Source organism: Corvus moneduloides, chromosome 1 (assembly GCF_009650955.1).
Source record: "Corvus moneduloides isolate bCorMon1 chromosome 1, bCorMon1.pri, whole genome shotgun sequence".
NCBI lineage: Eukaryota > Metazoa > Chordata > Aves > Passeriformes > Corvidae > Corvus > Corvus moneduloides.
In genome coordinates, this window is record NC_045476.1 from 131,089,767 (window position 1) to 131,111,857 (window position 22,091).

Below are 22,091 nucleotides of genomic sequence, written 5' to 3' on the forward strand. Positions count from 1 at the left end.
GGAAGGATGTAACATTCACCAAATTCCATGCTACTTTAACATTTTTGGAATGCTGTAGAGACGTTTCTGGTTTGCTTACATCAAACTCATCTGGCTCCAGAGTCTGCAGCCAAACCAAGATTTCTGCTGGTTGTACCAGAGCAGTGAGTGAAGGCAGCAGTCCTGTCCTCCCCCAGCCTCCTCTCCCTCACTGCTTGCAGGATAAACAGCTGTGATAGCTCAAAGGATAGCATGGTAGAGGGTCAGGAATGAGAAGCCAGAAGTGGAGGAAAGGCAGGATGGTGCTTTTGGCACTGGTGTCAGCACACCTCGCTTGAAGCATTCGTCAAACCAGCCTCGTCCATTGAAATCTCCCTGAGCTCTGAGCAAGCAGAAATGCTTGTAAAGTGGATGCCAGTAGCTGAGTTCTAATCTGAGAATGGTATGGAAAAGCTGTGAATTCTTAAATTATGGCAGTTATGCAGAGTACCAGAAGCATCTCAATGCTTTCTACCTGTCATACTTAAATAAATAAATATCTATACAAAATGAATTAAAGAACATAACAGGAAACATGCTCATGATGAGTTCTACCTTGAGCCTGCACTGACACGAGGGAGTTTTGGTATTTCATAGCCCTAACAGCTGAAACCCTTAAAGGTTTTAAGAACGTAGGAACCTCCAAAAGACCACTGTGAAAGATAAGTGCAATTTACAGTGATTTGCCCAACACTAACAATGGCATTTGTGGCACAGTACCCACATCCCCACCTCCTCAACCATCTGATCCCAGTGTTTTCTCGCAACGAGAGTCCAACTATTATCTTGAAAGGGGAAAACCTTGTGTGTGTAAGCTGTAAAAATAGCTATAGAGAAGCCCATCAGAGAATGCCCTGCTATTATTTCCTCTTGCAGATGCACATTTTCAACTAAAACTCCAGCATCAGTTCTTGAGGCAATACACGCAGCATTCTCTAAACTGCCCAAGCAGTTGTGCTATACCTATAACCCCAAACTAATAACACAAATATTAAAGTGGAAAAAGCTTGCATAAAATCTATATTACCACATTAATCTCAAAAGGACATTTGGCTAATATAAAATTCAGCATCATCTTCATTGATGGTTCAGGGAAATAAAGTTATAATAAATTGCCGCAAGGCAAAGTACTAATGATTGAATGAGGCTATGCAATTAAGATGTAAGTTTTTTAATCACCTTTGAGGTTAAACATAGAAGAATTATGAGTAAAAGGGCAATTAAATGCCAGAACTTTCAATCTCAGGTCTCCTCATCAAAGATTCAGTTACCTAAATTGTTTTTCACTATTTCAGAGGAAGAGCTGGGTGTAACAATATTTCATGCCCCACAAGAGGAAGTAAAGAATACTCTTTCAAACAAAAGCATTACCAGGCTATCAAAATCTTAACAAAGAAAAATAAACTAATCAAGATTGATCTCTAGGGCTCTCAGGTTCCTGAATTCCTAAATGTTAACATTAGGTTATAAAAGGGAAAAGTAGTGCAAAATGTAGCCATTATCATCTTCATATCCCATCCTCAAGTAATATATATCGCAATGGAATGCGAGTTGCATGAGCAGTGCATTTGATATTTCTGTACCTTTAACTTTTTATATAAATTTCACATGCTCTGTTTAAAAATACTTTCCTTCTGAAATAGTTTAAGATTTTTTTTTAAAGAAAAATGGATTCACTTATGCTCTGATCCTGCAGATGCTTATATGTCTGACTGTCCTTGAGTAGAACTATTCAAATTTAAGTGTATTCAAGACTGTCAAGCCAATTTAAGCTTTCTTCAAGGGACACTTGACAAAATCTAATAAAATCTTAGTGACTGAAAAATTAACCAGCTGCAATGTACAGTTGCTAATGAAAGTTATTGGAACATACTATGCATAGTATTGAAAATAGTAGCCTTTTTCTACATTTCCAAGAAATGTTAAGATGGAGCAATTTAGTAACCTGACTTGTTTTGTGTGGTTTTGTGCCCCTATCTCTAGCAGAAAAAAATGGGGAAAAAGAAATATTAGAAAAGAGGTTTCTCACCCAAGGTCAGTAATATTTCTATTACTGCACTGTAAGATTTAAACTACTATATTTTCATCATAGAAACAAATAAAGACCACATGCAATTTTCCCTCGGGCAGAATGAAAAAGAGAGAAAAGAAAGAAGCACATTTGACAGATGCTAGTTACTTACTACATGATAAGCTGTTAGAAGGCGTATCTACTTCAAAATAACTAAATAAATTCAAAATTCACACCAGTTTGTTGCAAGAACTCTCTGTTTTTATTTTAGACTAGGAATGTGTTATTTTGCTCTAACTTAAAATACCCATACACAATCCTCCTTTAAAAAATACCACACTGAAAGATGTTCCCTTAAGATACACAAGACAAAACTGATTCTCTTAGTGATTGAAGTGAAACCAAAGCATCCCTAATTAAAAACTTACCTCCAAAATGGACAGAGGAGTTCAGGAAGATGGGAGGGAAAGAAGTATATTAAAATGTGGTGCTTTTTACCTTATGCAAAATGTGCTTCTTTATCTTCTCTTCATTTTCACCACTAATTCTGTAGCAAGACTCACAACGGTGCTGTACAAGTTTCACTGTCCATTGGTTTGAGTAATTAATGTTATTTACTACCGCCATTTTCATCAGGTAAAAAGCCAGTTCTCTGACTTTCAATAAACTTACAAGCCTCTTCCCAGAGCTGTTTACAGCAGCCTTTCCAGCTTAACATTTCTGAGATATGTAGGCAGCTTTCCTGACACATGGAAAAGAGTGCGAATTACTGGAGTATTCAGCATCATAAAACACAGTCACTGATATAAAAGCTGAAAATGTGCATACCAACTTTTTATTGTGCGTTTACAGCCCAATTCAAGTTTATGAATAAAGTCTCATTAAAAGTTGAATTATTGCATATTGGGTACGCTGGCATTACAATAACACTAAACCAGAAACCAGAATCAATTGCATTTCTCTTGGCTATATGCAATAGAGCTTCTCTCTGTACATCTGTAATTTTTAAAAATTCCTCCTGCTTCTACAACAACCTTCTGCTAATTTTCTTCAATTTTCTGCTCCACTAACTTAAAAGTCATTTCCTTAGGAAAACAGATGACAGACAACCTGAGTGACTGATTACATTGTGCCATCACTTTGTTTTTTCTCTGAGGCCTTGGTTTAAGAGGATGGATGTTAGTGTAAATGACAGAAAGGGGAGCTTCGCATAGGATTTCACTTCTGTTCAAAGACAAGCTAATGCAGCCTCGCTGAGGTGCAATCAACTTGACAAATGGATGCTGTGCAGCCCTGTGCCTCCCACTGAAACCCGAGAGCCTGATTTACACAATATTCCCCCTGTAAACGGAGGGAAGCCCAAATTCCAATCAGACTTAACGCTGCTCGGCTGTATAATGGGTTGATCTGATAATTCCTCCCATATAATGAAATCTGATAATAGTGGGAAAAAATACATCAGAGAGAATGGAATACATTAATGAACTTGTAAAAATACACTTAAGCCTTAACAGATTTAATAAACAGAGGAAGGATGGCTCAAACCGGGAGTCTTCATATGTGGTCAGCAGTTCTCGGGTTTAACAATGAACTTGACTGAAAATACAGAGTTTCTATTTACAATTGACTGCATTCACCACACCTTTTTTCAGATGGCCAGGAAATAAAAAAAAAAAAAAAAGCATTTAAATATCAAAGTAAGCTTTGTAATATGTTTACATGTCTTGCCTTGTTCTGTTTCCCCTTCAAACTAAACTAATTCTATGATACAAGCTGTTTTCTCAGGGAAATGTGAGTCAGATAGAAATGTTTTCCTACACGAAAAACAGCGTTTCATTTACTGACTGGAAAGAATAGGAAACATTTGCTTTTAGACTTTTAAGATTTTTTTGAATTGAAAAACAAAGAGAATTCCATTTCAAAACACTTTTCACACAAGTTTGACAGCTGGCACAAAAATTAACTGAATGTTTACAGTAGAAAAATATCACAGAAATGTCTATTAAAATCAGTAATTTTTCTCTATCATAATAAACTACTCTGATTGTCATTGTTCTCTACAAATAAATATTTTGCCTTAGCAGCTACAATTGTGACCAGAAGCTGTTCTCACACATCTACAAGTTGAGTAGTGCAGGATTTTTAGGGTTTTATTTACTTTGCTGTTGTCACAAATAAAAGAAAAAAAGAAAAAAACTTATGCAAACATTTCATGCTGAAGTGAATGGATTTCAACAGCTGCTGATTTGGTGACATTGAGAACCCCAGTGGAGATGTCCTGCTGAATTAACGTCTTGGAAATGTTAAAAAGAAACTTCAAACAGCCCTTGTTTAGCAGGCGGTCGAGGCTCGCTCTCGGTGGGGATCATGTGAAGACTAGCAGAGCAGTCACTCAGTCATGAATCAGACTTGTCAATAGTTGCCTATTTTCTCAACAGGTGTCTCAATCACACGTCATAATCCTTCCCCCATAGGCTTCTGTTTAACAGAAATGGCTCTCGCACAGGACGCTGCTTTTCCTCATATGAGACATATATTGACTTCTTACTTAGCAGCTCCCTCCTCCAGCCTCTGCTGAGCTTTGTACTTGGTATAAACATGTCTCTCTCGCCTGTGTGAGCCAGCAGGGAAAGAACGAGGACTGTAACACAGGAGCGAGGAAGCTTTTAATCCTTTGTTATTGCTGCAGATAAGCACGGCAAACACCGAACCATCACTCGCTGTTTTGTCAGATAATTATGAAATGCTGTTATGTCGAGGTACCCGTTGGGAATCCCTGTGCAAAAATGCACTTGGTACTCAGACAGAAAAAGGCATTGCTGACATAGAATATCTTATGCTAGCTAAAATTGTAGGGAAATGCTTCATAATATTTTTTTTTTAAAAAATTAAAGTTTAAATTAAAAACACAGGAAGCCACTTTCAATTAGATATTTTTAACATAACTAACTTTCAATCATGACTCTTTACAGCATTTTTTGTAATTAAATTAATTTTCTTAAGTTTTGAAATCCTCATTTCATTTATAGGACACATACATTCAGCCAACTACAGAAGTAAATCAAGTCCTGTGGGTCCCAGATGTCAGAATTCTGAACAAATGCAAGTAATCACAGAAAATTTTAAATTACATAGAGGTTTTTACCCTATAAAAAAGGTTTATATCTATGCTTACCCTTATGCTCTTTGAGTCACATCAGTATTAAACAAAACAACAAAGAGATTTAAAGAAAATTTTCTTGGCTTTTCTATCAAAAAGCAACAAACCAGTAAATATTCTATAACTCATCTTAAGCTTGCACAAATCATATAATTTCTAATGTATCACCAAACTGCTCTGGGTTTCCTACTGCTGCCTTTGTTTTCCAATTTTACCTATGATATGTACACAAAATGCTAATGAGCTAAAGCAATTTTCTGTATTTCTAGGCCAGTCTCTTCCTGTATCAATGGAAGAAGTGTGCTTGTAAAATAATGTGGGCTGGTTAGTAGCAGCATGCTTCACTTTTATAGTAACAGCTCCTGTAGAAACTACAGCTTCTACATGACTTGAAAATTAAATATAAAAGAAAAATATATCTGCTTTATGTAATGTTTTGAGATCATAAGCTCCTTTATAGAACATTTTATTAAAATGTTCTATAAGGAAGGTAAACTCTCCAGCTGTAAGACTGTATACAACTTAATTTCGAAATATCTTTGAAATGCATGTCAAATGAAGTTAGACAGTAAAACAGGTGTAGTTTGATCATTCCAGCTGTATGTCAAAATTCTTCCACATTGTTGGATAACATGAAAGTGCAGCACCAGTTTCTGTCACCCTCAATTTAAAAACTTTTGATATACTACCTCTGAGCATGGAGTTGTTTAAAGACTATCTCTAACATCAGTAAACTGCATGTACCACCTGCACCATGACTTGAATTACTGAAACACAACACTACACAATTAAAGAGATCTCAGATTTCAGCAGAAAAAAACATTGTACTGAAGAAATTTATAGCAAAGAAAAATATTTAAAATGTATTTCAAATGTGAAATATAATTTGATTGTGTATCTGATGTACATTTCTTACTGGATACACCACAGTGATAAGGTATTTTAAGTATGTTGATAGATACTTATAGTCTGGGCCAGGTCTTGAAAATGCTATGTAAGTGTGTGACTTTACATACAAGTTACTCCTGTGAATTAATTTTAACTACTCAGGTAAGTGCTTTGTAATGACATAGAAATTTTTGCAATTTCCGTAAGAATGAATATAAAATATATACATTACTTCCTATGTAGACAGACAGCATGTCAGTATATTCCTTTTTTTTTTTTGCTCTGGGGCAATTTGCAAGGACTCTTTTCCTAATCATAGTTGTAATTTTATTTTATTCAACATTGTATAAGTATTTTGAAATAGGACTGGATTAATAAATTGGTTTCAACATCACTGCTCAGATGTATGCTGTTTCCTGCCCATTTGTAGGAAAATTTGCATTTTTTAAGATTTATTTTCTCCTTAATTTTTGACACTACATAAAGATATTATGCAGAGAGTACGCCAGATGATTATTTAGAGAACACAAATACATTCTCTGTAAATGCAACCTTTAATGACATTTACTTAGGAAACTTGCTGGGCACTGATTGATTGATTCTGAACCGGAGCCCAGCCTCATAGAAACCACATTCATCAAAAGCATCCTAATCATACCACCATGTTAACATTTTGAACTTTACTTTCAGTACTTAAGGAAAGGAATTCATGAAATAATCAAATTTAGGGGAAATTGACTCTTATTTTTCATATATAGAGACCTACTTTCAACACAGATAAGGCATTCTTGCTGCATTCTCTGCTTTCTCCCAAGCAAAGAGTAAGAATTGATAAAAAGGGAGTAAACCTTTAATGTTGACAGGTAAGCATTATAAAATGGAACTTGCAATGGGTAATCCACAATGATGCAAGCTCCATCTGATTCGGATGCAGATCATTTATTTCAGAAAAAGGACAACATTAAAAAATTGATATCAAAAGTAATGCAAAGGCTACAACAGCAAATGCTTAGGCACAGGGTCAGAATGATGTCAAGAAACAGGAAAGTGTTATTACCAGTAGAAATAGTATTGATGTACTAGAACTTGACCACACTTAGCTCTAAGCTCCAAAGTTTGAAAGGTATATTGACAGATTAGATGTTTTCTGAAAAAAAATAAGGTGAGGATCTTCCCTGTGTTCCAAGACTGAAGAAGCTTAAGTTATTCTGCTTATGAGACAAGGTGTGGGAAACCTGACAGTGGACCTCCAATACCCATGACAACAGAGATTTGCAGGGAGATGTCTCAAGAGTATCAAAGACAAAACCAAGATCCTGTAAAAGGTAGAGGAAGATGAGACTAGAAGAAAGGTGCACAACTTCTCCCCAAAGTAGAGAAGAGTAAGAGTGATGCTGAGATCTTTCTTTCTTCTGCCAGACAAGGAGTGGAACAGAAACTTGTGCTGAACCTCTGAAACACTGTCTTCAGCAAGTTTCCAGAGCCAATGCACTACACCATCCAATTCACAACCTGAAAAGACATTCTGACTTCTTTATAGAAGAGGTCTATATGGCACCTGGTTATACCACTCTTAGCTGGCAACTTGGCTTTTTTACCTTCTAATTTCTAATGGAAATGAAGAACGTGACTGCAAATGCTAAAGTTCATAACATACAACCTAGAATCTTGTTCCATCTGATAAAGACCATCCCCCTCAAAACTGCACTCCTGATTGAACCATCAGTCAAATACCAGTCTTTGATACTCTGGGCTGCTGCTCTCTCAGTTGTGAATGATTTGTGATCTGGAACAAGGTTTTAGAAGGGAGGTCTGGGAGGGGAGTAAGAGGCATTATTCGAAACAAGACACTGCTCTTCAAGATACAACCCAGTGACATATCTGTGTTTAGGACAAGGGGCACGAATTCCTGTGATTTCAACAATGAGCCTTTACTTTTCTATGCTTCCCACCACCTCTTTTTCTACAACTATGAACAAAATTTTCCCTTTCAGTCACTTTTGTCTGGCTAGAGGCAATGGGCACACAAGCCAGCTACAATGTTCTGTAAAAGAAAATAGAGCAAAAGGGAGTTCAAAATACAAATTACTCATTCTACAATAAAAATCATGAGATAGCTGGAAACTGCAGCTTTCATGTACCCTGGGCTTTAAAAAAATAGCTATAGGAACATCAGTTCTTAATATGACTGTGTTCGGTGACGTGGTAGTTTACTCTCCCACATTTAGACAAGAGCCCAGCCAAAACAAAGATGGGATCCTAAACCCAGACAACATAGCTGCATTTGCTATTTCACCACAGATCAACCTCCATTCACACCAGCTGAACTTGCATTTTTGACTCTGTATCTTGCACAGACCAATCATCTGGTAATCTAATGGAACACCTCATATGTAGACCTACATGAAGTATGGAAATGTTTACAGAATCAGGACATTTGGCCAGAATTTCTTAATGAACTAGTGTTTTAAAAGCTGTGAGTGCTCTTTGTTTATGAATACTGTAGCATAAAGTATCTCAAATCAGAAGTCCAGAATTAGAGGGAATATTTGAAATATAGTCTTTAATTTTTCTCATAAGGCCTTGATTTGTACTTCAGACTTTGGATCACAGTCTGAATTATATTTAAAGCCTCATGATTAACCTCTAACTCTACTAAAACTGTTCAGAGGAGTGCTACTACATTGTTACACACAGCACTGTCCTTAGGCTGCTGAGGGAACATATCATGCCTAAATAACTCAGCAAGTGATAATCTTTGAAACAACTTCTGGCAGGCTGTTAAATCAGACTGTTTTGTACCTTCTCATGCCTTCTTTCATTGAAAAAAATCTTTCAGGCAAATAATATATTCTCTTTTTTTGAATTTTACACATCACTTTAAAAAGCTACAATTTTTTTTATTTAATCAAAAGTCTTGGGTACCTTTTAATCACTTAGCTTTTTTGTCTAAAGTTGAAGGCTTATTGAAAATAGCAGTTTGCTCCTTATCGCTTTTCTCACTGTCATGATCAGAAACTAGATGCCCCTTAAGATATTCCATAATTTCATCAAGTTCTATCCCTCCTGTTTTTTCAACTGGTTTCAGTACTGTTCTCTTCACTCGACTGCTTATTTTGTCACATTTCCCAAGTTTTACTATAACCCAGGCTTGGTATATTGCTGTATGTTCTGGAGGATATTGAGATACAAAGCTCTCTTGGCGTGTTATTCTAAAAGGCATATCTTGTACACAGAAAATAATCTGCTTCTGAAGTTAACGCTTAACTTGCTACTCTTCCTTCCAGATGATATAAAATATAACTGTGACATTGTATTTGGTCATTGGCTTAATGCAAGTTATTTTGGGATTTGACAGGTAAAAAAATCCTGCTGTTTACTCATGACTTGCCAACACTGTTAGGATAGGAAGATGTATGTCTAAACATACTAAAACACCGATTCATAAGGCAGATGCAGTATGACCAGAATGGCCTAAAAAGTGTATATATAAAGTGTATATATATCTTAAAGCAGTAATTTCTCTACATGAAGAACTAAGACATATTGCACTGAAAAGGAGCATGTTGAGGGGTAAGTGTGGTCATCCACTGCCATGCTGCTCAACTGACTCTTTGAGAAGCTGCTTTGTTTCTAAAACTTCAGTCATGAACTTCCCTCAAAAGTGAAAGTTACTTTTACCAAGAAGCTCCAGCCATACTAAAGTTATCAGCTTTTGCTTTTCTTTTTCATATTTCATTACAACTCTGTTAAAACATTTGTTATAGAGCAAAACAGAGAGTCCAAATAGCAAAGTTCCTTTAAAATCCTGAGTACTGTTCTTTGCTGAATGTTGGTTGTGTATCACTTAACCCTCAGAAACACTTTGACATGAAGAGTGAACAAAGCCATCAAAAATAGGAAGGATGTAGCCAAAATCTTTATTTTTCAGGACATTATACATACTCTTTTATTCCAGTTAAAAGCTGCAGAAAAACAGTCTTTGAGAGAAGAGTATGAATTTTGACTCTTTCCATTTACATTTGTCTCAGGTGTTACCTTTTCTAAAAGCAAAGTAATTTATTTAAAAGCATAACTTTCCCTTTTATATGAAAATATATGTTGTCCAAAACACAATTTCCTTACACTCTACTAAACACAGACAGGGATGGCTAGAGGCTACAAATCTTTAGGTTCTCCACTGATGCATAAACTAAACAAAAAAGACAACCTTACTTGTTTCAGAAAGCTTTATTAGAATAGGAATCTTTGAAGACAAACACAAAAGATTCTAATATGTTTAGTTTTTATAATGTAAACAACTAATTTAATGCATCACTAACAATATACAATACTCTCCATCTTGCAACATGAATGCAAGGAAGAAACTGATGTAATCTGTGAGATATTTCAAAATAATTAATTTGAGAATAAAAAAAGAACTTTTATTGTGTAAACTCTCCTTGTTTGCCTTTTATAAAAGGATCAGAAAACTGCAGCACTTGAACCTTTGCTAAATGAAGGTAACAAGCAATCTTTTGAACTGGCCTCTAAATTAAGAATGTGTAATTGCCTGAGAAAGGGTATTTGATCAAAAGGGGTTTAAGTGTTACTTATCAGGAGAGTTCCAAGAAACTCAAGATCCAGTTTATTTAAATGAGGGCCAAGAAATTTTCAAATTATCTTAAAGTAGTTTGACGTGTAAATTGTGTCTTTGCCAGCACGTCAGACTTCCTTGCTAGTATTTTAGTTCTGCAAGGGCAAATGGGATTTTAAGCACTTCTGGATCAAGCCAAAGTTTGATGCCTCCTTTTAATTTCCTTAACTCCCTCTCAAACCCACATCTTCTTGCTCCACTATTTTGTAGCTTATAAAGTTATGGCAAACATTCCTTTACCCTTTTTTTCCTATTATTTTCCTCACAAGCATGGATAGACACAGGATGACCAAAAAAAAAAAAAGTTCTATATGTTGAGATTTTACTTTTTATTTAATTTGAAAGAATGATCCTCTTTTGTGGCATTCCAAAATCAAGCCCCAGGTTCTGCAGTATTATGTGCACTGATGAACTGAGGCACCCTGGGAAGCCCCACTCACAGGCACAAAGGTCCATGTATGCCCAGCTCCCCACTAAATGACTGACAGTGTATTGTTATACCACTTCACATAAACGACAATGGAGTATTGAATCAAACATGACAACATAAAAATCTCCTCAATTCATGATTTCATACAGCATGCTGTGCTAGAAAAAACTACCCCAATTATTCAAAACAATATTGAAGTAGGAAATATTTAGGAGGCAGTCTGAAATACGGCTGACTTGCTGAACAGCCCAATGCTTTGAGGAAATGTCTAAGCAGGCGTTCTATGACCTCACAAACCATCTAAAATCTTTCCACTACTGGGATAAGCCTTGTAACCAGTATCAGCAAAAGATGTTATTTTTATCTAAGTGGCTGAGGCATGGTGGCTACAGGGACTGCTCAGACCTCCACTGCTATCAGCGTAAGGACTTGAGGCTTCGGCACTTGTCTTACTTTATCTACAGCCAGTACAAGAGATTCAGCAACATCAGCTGCCAAAATGTCCTTTATGAATCCATGCCATGCAACCAAATTTTAAACATCCTGAAACAAATGTAAAGCTCCTTTACAGGCAGCTGAAGAGCTGAATGCTGAGGACAGAAAGATCTTGTTTTGTCTGCAGGTTATGCTTAGAAGAAATACACAAGGGAGGAAGAAGACAACCTTCCAGGTACTGCAGGGGAGCACAGTGACTCCATCTGAACATGTCCTACTACCTGCAATTGCCTCCATAGCCTGACCTGGCAGTCTCAGCTCTGGGTCCATGTGGCAGCTTCCAGCCATGAGGAGCACGTGGCTGGAGGTTTGAACAATGCCGCCACCAGCTGGATACCTACCCGAGGCAGGGATGGGGTTGGCTGTAGAGCAAAGCATATTCCTACAGAAAGCAGGTATACATTGGAAAGAGCAGTTTTGCTTTGGCCAAATCTGCTCCCAGACCCAGGATGGATATTCTGCATTTTCAGCTGTAAATACCTTTAGGAATTACAAGCTATTTGTTACAGTTTGTGCAGCTTTGTCCACTTGTGGTGAAAACCAAAGGGGAAGATTCACTTGATGGTCAACACTGGACTGTGAAAAATCATAGCTTAAGCCTCTTTAACTCCCAGGAGGATATGAATCCTTCTTTTCATGATTCAGAACAAAGGGGTAAATATCAAATGAGAATTCCACCAAACTTTACTGCTCACGCAGCTTTATTGAGCGAACTGCTCACAGAGTCAAAAACCAGGACTGCTCTGTGGTTACCACTTTGTGTTCCTGGGGCTGCCCAGCTGTGCCTCTCTGTAGCATAAGAAGGGTTTCTACAGAGGGTTCATGGTCCTGTGGGGACAAGCATAGAATAAAACGTACATCTTCTTTCATCTTGCATGAGTGTGTGAACCCTCGAGCTTATTAGTAAAATAGTTCATCATTTTTCCCACCAGTTTCCTAAATTTCAGCCATTTTCTTAGTTTCACTACAAATGCCCATGTACAAAATTAATTATTTTTTTTGGCTGGAAGCTTTTTTTCTTTATTTTGGACCAATTTGAACTGGTGGGGTTTTGAGGGGATAAAGGATGAGAGAGGAGATTTTGGACTGTAAAATCAATTATTTGTACAGCCGTAAGGATCTGTGGAAAACTAGGTCTCACAGTCTCTCTAGTGATGGGAAAGAGAAAGAATAAATATGAAGAAATATTGATAAAATTTAAAGTTTAACTTAAGAGTTCACTGCTTTGGTTTAGCTTGATACCTCCATTCTAGTGTTTATTATCTCAAGTCCTGGATCCTTGAGAGAGCGAATTACTTGGAAGCAGTCTTACATTTAGCATATGTGAAGGATCTTGCTGGAATGAAGCATTAGAATTGGAACAAAGACAGTCTGTAAGAGCTACAAAATGGAGGACACAAGTACACACAGAGCTTCTGGGGATACAGAAACTCCTGTATCAAGTAAGGATATTGCACATTTGATGCTTTGAAGAGAAGGTTGTTGGTGACTCCTTCCTGTCTCAAACAGTGGGATGTTCTGACTCAACGACTACAAAAAACCTGTACATGTAATGAGTCTGGAAGCAGAGAGAGGGATTTTATGTTAAGTGAGCTATAGGAAAGAATATAAACACCTTCCTCCCTGGAGATGTCTGACACTTTCCATCAGGGCATCAATGACAAGCATGTAAAAAAGGAAAGTGAAATCAATTGCTCAGGTAACCGTTAGTCACCAAGCCAGGGTAAGTCTTCAGCACTTTCTTGATGGAGTATTTAAAAAAACATCCATGGAAGAAAGCATGGATGTCTAAGAACTGAGTTTAATCATAGTGCTCCTCAACATAGCTCCACAACTTTCTCGTGCTCATACTTACAAAATTACCTGTTACTGATTACTAATTACTTATGATTCCTGACCTCATTTATTTCCCATTAAGTCTATTGTCAGAGCATTTATTATGAAATCCTGGCTTCTTGAAATGAATCCTTGAAATGAAGGGGTGTAGGATGTCAAATTTAGTTTCTACTTGCACTGTGTAGATCAAGGGGCTGTATGACAAACGTGCAAACCAAAAACCATGACATTTCATTTGTGCTAGATGCATGCATAATGCCAGCCATGTGATATTATTTCAAGAGAAGTGGAAAAATTAGGTGGCAAACAGAATTTTGGCAAAAGCACAGTTCTTCAGATGCCACATGTGCAAATCATTATTTTGTCTTGCAGAATGATTAAGGAAATGTATTTTGAAATGCCAATTATATAATTAGGGTGTTAAGCAACTTCACTGAATGACAAGTGATTAAACACAAATCAACAGACAGACACAGCATTACTTTGAGTAGAGTGTAGAAAATGCCACAGAACAACTCTAGCAAGCACAGGGTGAGCAACAAATTGAGTGTATATATTGCTAACAGTTTCTTTGTCTAAAATGGAGGTGCCTACAAAACAGGCAGCTGGTCTTTGACTGTTAGTTTTAATTTGTAACTTTGAAAGGTTTTACCAGTCCTAGAAATTAAAATGGACAAAGCTATTAAAATTAAAATGCTGCCTGTCAGGGGTTAAAATGAAAAATCTAGATCCTTGTCAATCTCAACTGCAAGACAAGCTACTTGGGGGTGGGTCTCCTTCCATTTGATTTTTGCCTCTATACCAGCTTTTGTCTAGTAGGTGTATGTCTATCCATTTTTAGCTGTTGAGTAGGAGAAGAACCTACCTCTGTTGTCTTCCCTGTGTTTTTCCCTGACAGGGAAGAATCTGTTAGATTTCTTGATAATACAAGTGGGCTGAAACTCCTGCTGAAGTGTGACAAGGGAGTAAACTGACATTTTTAGCTTTTCTGAACTTCTCCAATACCTTTCCCTTTTAAGCTTCTTCCCTTTCCTAACAGCCACAGCAGCAAGAAAATTCAAGATTTTTACATTCCACCATTGTCCATCTGAGCCTAAAGTAACGGCAAAACAACCAAACCAGAAACAGATTGCAAACTTAGGATAGTGAACAGCTGGCCTGTGGTCCCTGGAAGATTGGCTTATTGTATGTTGTTAATGCTTTTTTTTCCACTTCCACATGTTACACTGCACTGAAAGCTTGCTAAGGTATTTTAATGCAAGTAACTGCTAAGGGTGCAGTTCCAAAACAGCTAAAGTTCTGCAGGTCAGGGCTGCTACAACCCTGCTCTTTCCCCTTCCATGTGCCATTCCTGGTCTCCTATTTTTGCCAGGTCATGCTACTGCACTGTGAACAGACAAACATTTCTACAAGAAATTAACTTCTCTGTACAGTTAATTTTTTGCCTCATCCCCTTTAAATGACATTTTACAAGGTGGGTAAGCTGACCCAATAGCTTGCTGCTGTGGAAAGGGGTGGCTCCCTCTCCTCTCCTCTTGGGTGGGCAGTCCTGATGTCTCCCTTGCATCAGCACTGGTGTTCATCTGCAACCCAGTGGATCATTTCAACTCACTGAGCTGGCTAAAAGCTTGAGTTTACACCTAGCTCAGCAGTTTAGGAAGCAGCCAGGACTGGAGATTAAGTAAATGGGAAAGAACAATCAAGGTAGAGTGCCTCATCTTGAAGATAGTCAAAAGCTGCCTCGACACAGGGCAGCCTGTTCTAGATGGCCTTGCTCGAGCAGGGGCCTTGGAGGAGGTGACTTCCAGAGGTCCCTTCCCACCTCACCCATTCTGTGATCCTGTGAACCTCACCATTCTTGTGAAACCTCACCAGTAGCAGTCATAAGGATATTTCACTTCTTTTCTCTTTTTCCAACAGAGGAAGACAGTCCCAAAAACATCCATGGTGTTTGTTTGTCACTAGTTACAAGTTACATGCCAAGCATAGGCAGAGACTGCAACAGTAGCATTTCATACCCTGCTGACGTTGCTGTGTAAACAAACACGCATTTCAGAGCACTGAAAAATCCTATTATGCATCTTCATCAAGAAGCAGTCACATTGGGAAGCTACTCAGGAAGCCCTGAATTAGAGGATTGAAAGAGTCTGGCAAGGAGATAGCCATGCCTTGGTTAGCATTTTTTTCCCATTCAGCAGTTAATTAGTAACTCACTTTTTGAAAATTAAAGATTACACTTCCTGAACAAATACAAGCATTTGATCTTGGGCTCATCAAGGAAAACTTTAGCAGCTGCCAGGGAAAAGCAAATGTTCTGTCACGTACATCCAGACTGACATAATGCAAAACAGAAGATGAAGAATTTGGAGAAAATGTACCAACACTTCCACACACAGTCGTGGAGAGCACAGCAGATGAGGAAAAATACTGAATAGCAGACAACAATCCAATGAGCCTAACTAAAACCTGATGGGATGACTCCTTACTGCAGCATCAACCTAAGAGACAGAACAGAAGACTGAAGCATGGTGCTGTATATTAAAAGTAGTTTATATTTCTGTCCTACATGAACTGGATCTTTTGGAGCAGTGGGCACTCAGCTTTACCCACCCCTGAAGGGTACAGAGTTTTCAAGAAAAGGCAGCAGCCAGTGAGAACACCCTTGCAGGAGAAGGAGACTTAGTTGTGTGAGATGTTTTCATAAGATCAGGTAGGAGTCCTGATGCTGAAGGGTCTGGAATAGAATTGCCAAACTTTGGGAAAACTGCTAGAAAATTTTTAGTTATTAAAACTAAAGTTTTATCATTTTATCAAGGAAGTCACTCTGAAGAAATGATAACCGCATTTACAATAAGTAAAGTAGAAATGTGCTGAGAAGTGAATCATATAACATCACCTAAGGAAAAAAAAAAAGACAGAAAAGGATGTATTTTTTAAAGAAAACCTTAATATTTTTTCATTTTTTTTGACCATGTCTGGGACATAAAAACCCACTGTGAAGTAAATCTGAATATCTAGAAAATATTAATTTCTCCTTAGAAAAAAAATAATTTTAATTCATCTGGTTTCCTGACCCGGAAAGGTATTTTAACAAAAAACACAACCCCATTTATCTTTTCTGGTTACAGAATTGGACAAATTCTTAGCCTTCACATACTCAGTTACTACACCTTTAGTTATTATGGCTTTTGTAAATTCCCCAGACACTGCCTCCTGAGCATGCTCTACAAACAATTCTCAGACCATAACAGAGATGTGAACCTTCATATGTGCTATGCATTTGCTGTTACAATGTAAAATTCTTCTCAATGCTCCAAGCACCTTCCCTTGAGCCTGTCACACATCTCCAAGGTCTTTTTTCCCTTGAGAACTACTCCAGCCCTTCCTGTGTTCAAGTGCCATCAGGAGCTCCACACATCTGGGCATCCCCACTGTCTGTTAACCCTGCCCAGCAATGCCTGTTTGCAGACCAGCAACGATGCTTTGCTACAGACCACATTTCAGTTTGCTCTCCACTGCTGTCTGCCAAGCTTTCCATCAGTGATTTCTGAAACTGCTAAATGGGGCATCTCCCTTTCAGTACACCCCCTCCCTGCTGGGCTCTCTGATCAAGTCTATCTTATCAGTAGTTTTTCCACTTCTACAATTTCTGTCCCTGCTCATTCTCTTTCCAGCCATTTTTATACTTGAAAATAAAAGTGTTATTAGTGGTAGATTTTATATAACATTAAACAATCATTATCTGTCCTGCAAAATAAAAGTATTCTATTCTGTGCATTGCAAAGTGCTGAGGAGTCTTAAAAATACAGTCTAATATACAATACAAATATAATGGATAACATTAAGAAGGAATAAAAATATTGGCATGAAAGGTTCATTGATACCACTTTAACAGCATATCTCATTGGGAGTATTAGGTGAAGTAAACAGCTGAAGTCAGTAATAAACAAATGGACAGTATTGCCAGCCCCAAAAAACATGCATATGGTTAAAACCTCCAAAATCATCAAAAAGTATTAAAGCAATGAGACTTTAGAAAAATGCACTTCTCTTTGATCTGTCTCCTGAAATTCAAGTAGAGAACTGGTCACTCCTCAATGAACATTAAGTTGCTTGGAGTTTAAAATTCACTTGTACAGGCAGAGTATTCCATGGCAAGCATTCAAAATCTGAAAATGGGCCCAAGCTGTTCTTTTTCATCACCAGCACTGACTTTAAATAATTTTATTTAAAAATGAATGTTCATACTTTCAATTTGCCTGCTGTTCAGCAAGCCTTAAAAACGCACCCAAGAGTATTTTCTTTCACAGCTATGACAACCACAGGAGTGTGATACCCCAAAGCAGATACATTAGCTTTAACATTCAGAAAGACAACAATTATAAAGCCACTAAAGATGGTAGCATTGCAAGTTGCTAAAATATACCTGTAAACATGGAAGCCGAGTTTGACATTGTCTTCTACAAGGCATAGCAGAAGTGTATCACTTAGATTGAAACTGTGTCACAGGCTGTCTTGTTTGACATAGGCCATCAAATTTAACCTATTCATTGCAGTGAATCCAGTGATATTTGTTGAGTGAAGTACATCTCTAACAACTTTATGGTATTGACTAGAGTCCTCTGGGGAAACATAAATCTATTTCCTTCAATTGCTTGCATTACATCTTCTAACTTACAGTTCTTAGTGTGCCTGCACTCAAGAATTCAAAGAACTCTTCATGTGTCACAGTTCACTAAAACTGGAAGATATTTATTTGTATCAGTAACAAGAAATTCAGGTTTCAGTACTTTGAGATGTAGCAGTGAAGAAGATGCCTTTTTTTGGAGGGGTTTTTGATCACCCCTTCTGCTTAGCTCTAACTTTCTCTCTTTATCCCACTTCTGTGGCCTTTAGACATTCACTGCCCCATTTCCCTACACTTTCTTAGTTTTCTGCTTCATTCCAACTATTTCTGCTTATATAGCCTCCTAGCTATGAATTTTTCCCTTTTCTGCCTCTGACTTTTCATATCTTGAATTTTCTCAATGACACAAATAAAAATTACCTGGTCTTCCTTTCTGTTACTTTAAATCATCCACTTTCAATTCATTCCCCAGCTTTATACCACATGCCTGAATTCCATCATAAGCCCTGAGAACAGGTCATCTCCAGTCCGACATCAAGACAAAAAATACCAGGCTACACTACCATTAAGGAAAAACTCAGGTTTGATTGAGAAAATCAATGGAAAGTGGTAACCATTTTAACTAAAAGCTACTTGTAACTAAATTTTACTGAAAAAACCCTCCAAAGAATAGTTGCCGTTAAGGAAAGAGAAATTTATAGTTATAGCCAGGTAACAGGAAACAGGAAAAATAGAAAGAAACCATTCAGGAAAAAAAATTATGAACCCCATTAAATTTTTATAAAAGAGGTTGGCATACCTGAATGCAAAACCCAACAAAATATGTGGGAAGACAGACTGAAGAGGTTTTTTAGGAATATTTCCCATTTTTTCTTTTTGTCAAAAAAAAAAAAAAGATCAGCAATTGCTTCCACAATGCTGCTTCATGACAAAATGAGATATGCCTTGTCAATCAGACATTTGAAATACACACTAATTAGTGTACCAGTGTGATATGTTTACATTAATCTGAAATTGCTCAGATGAAGTATGCGGGGAAAATATTTGAACTCATTAAAATCACAAGCTAAACCAATCTAAAGAATGAAAACTCCCTAGAGAGTCCAGGAAAAGAGCAAGAGACTTGAAAAACTGCAGTGTCAAGCCTTGACATATTTGAAAAACCCAGATAATGTACTTATGTAGGATTGTAACCACTTTGGTATCTGCTGGGTAACAAATCTCCCACTGGATATGAGTAGGGAGACATGTTACAAAAGACAAGTCTGATCTAAAAGGTATTCTATAGTGCTGGAGATGCCATTGGCAACACTGTTTTTTGTTTCCCTTTTCATTTCTATCTTTTTTTTATCAAGGTACATGATCACCTGCTATGTACCACAGCACTGTGGTTCTCCCGCCACAATATAGCAACAAATCTGGTATGTAGCTTTTTTATTAGATACTCTCACACAATACGTTTCACCCCTTTTCCCCCAAAATATTCCAGAGTCTCATTCCTAAAGTGTTCCATAATAAACCCTCTAGAAATTATAGAATCAATATTTTAGAAAAAATGTGAGACAAACTATCTTCATAAGCACAGAAGCGGACAGTTCCTGAAGTCAAACAATGCCAGGCCTCACTGCTGAGGCACAGATCACCATCCCTCCACCGAAATCACAGGCTGCCAGGTAACCAGCCCATCCTAACAGCCATACAATACTACAGAGATCATTTACAAGTAACAGATTACAAAAGTTAAAGAAGAATTTCTAAAATTCAAGTTTTATAGCATACAGTTATCTTGCACTTATTTGATTTGACACTTTAAAATGGAATTCAGTTTGACAAAGGTGCGGCATTCTGTCTCCGATTTTTAAAACAATAATAACTGTATCAAATCAACCTACTGTGAGTACAATTGTAAGAAACAAGGAAAAACATACCAGCCACACAGGAACAATAGAGAAGAGGGGAATTTTCTTTTAATTAGTCCATTAATAGCTCTAATTTTGTCATTAATTTATTAATTCCAATGCCTGACAAGCACTTGGTTTGCTAATGATTCATTTTTCTCTGTTTATTCAGGTGATGAAAAATGATACTTTAACTCAGTCCTGCTACCCCCTTATCAAACACAACCAGTCAATAGCATCCCTCTTCCCCAGAAAATGAAATTCCTTTGACAGTTAGGAAAGGCATGAGCAGAAATTTGTACATCCTGTCCAGTGAGTGGATCTATTTTGTGAGCCACCAGTTGGCATTTGGCTTTCAGATGATTATTTTCTTTTGCTCTCAGCTCAGATGAAATCTTTGCACAAGTGATGTGGGTTCAGTAACACAACAACCTCATGCAATAACAAAACATTTTTCTTTCCATTTTAAGAGCCCCGTGGAAAATTACGTAACTAAAACCAATTATGAACATTTTTTAAACATCAAATTGAAACAAGATGAGGAAATTCTAGCTACATAATGGCCCAAGTAAATTTAATTCTACCTATTTGTGAAGGTGCTGTGATAAAATCTTTATGTGATTTTATACAAATTTTTTTTCTTCTCAGAAGAATATCCTGTTTGGAGCACTGAATGGGTACATTTGGGATCAAACTAATGCTGCACATAACCTGGAATTTCCTAATTTCTAGGTGCTTGACTTTGCAGGCTCAATACAACTTTTTCATTTAGACGTCTTAAATATATAATTATTCAGATGGCTTAAATGTGCTTTTTGCTTACAGAGTCTTTTTTCTGTTTACATATCATACTCTAGCCTAAATAAATGCTAAGACAAAGGCCAAGCTGGCTGGTAGCCCAGAATGTAGTTGTTACCAAATTGACAGGGACCACCTTAAATTCATTGAAATGTCTAAATATCGTAGTTGTGTTATAACTATATTTTAGAAGCCTATCTTTACTGAAAGAAAAATGGAGCAGCTTTAGAGCAACATAAACAAGTTGCTGGATGAAATGAGAATTGAATGTCAAAGTATGGTCTGACTTACCACAGCTCTTCATTACTGTAAAACACCAAACACTTAAGGGCAGGAAGTATCCTCATGTTACCATGCAAATAACTAATGGGCTTAGTTTATGTTAACAACTAACTTAGGAACTTTCAACAAAAAACCCACCAAACAAAAACATGGCTAAGAGTGTCTGAAACTTTTTCCCAAAAGTAAATAATTCTGCTAATTCTTAAGGTGACTTTCCTTTCTTTTCTTACAGAATCTTGCATAGAGTCTGATAAAATGTACAGCAAATGTGAACACAGTACCATTTAAAGATGACCTGCAAAGGCAAGTAAACACGGTAATTTTTTCTAACCTACTGAAGATATGAAAGGTGCAATGTTTGGTTTAATGTTTTCTTCTACTTGTTTCCTTTTTGCTTTTAAAACTTTCAGAGTATCAAAGTCTTGTCTTGCTTTTATACAAACAAGTGTTGGAGGACAAGACAACAAGAATGGGAGTCCCCCTCAGTTCCCGTCTGAAGCAGCAGGGTGATGAATGATTAACATTGTGCCTTTTCTTTTCTTCTGGCTTTTTGCCAGAAGCTTGAATTAAATGTTTTAGCTACAGCCAAACAAAATGGGAGTTTTACAAAGTCTGATTAAAAATGCCTTTCCCCTCTCAAATGCCAGTTTCTTGTGACAGACGATGGCTAGAGATGATGGCTTCATCTCTCTGCTTTTCCAACTGCTCATAATCTTCTAACAAAAATAGGATAGACAAGACCTGATACACACGTAAAAGCAAATCAGACCTTTGCAGAAACCTTACATCTGACTTTAAAATCAAAGCAAGCTCTTCAGGCTTTCCTAATATGTCTTAAAAATATGTAAAAGGCAATATAGTTTTGTCTCCTTTTCATGTCACTCTTTAGATCTAATCAGGATTTTAGTAGGGCAAGAGAGGCAAATCCCTGTGACAAGAACATGCCACATAAAAAGCATAAGATGTGTCAAAATTTAAAATTACTAATGCTTACATTCTGGGCTTACCAGAT

At 37.1% G+C, this 22,091-nt stretch overlaps 1 protein-coding gene across 6 annotated transcripts in view; it reads right to left on the bottom strand.

The window, feature by feature from the left end:
* STAU2 (staufen double-stranded RNA binding protein 2) overlaps window positions 1-22,091 on the bottom strand; it is a 172,019-nt gene that overhangs the window by 38,588 nt on the left and 111,340 nt on the right. The window lies entirely within an intron of this gene.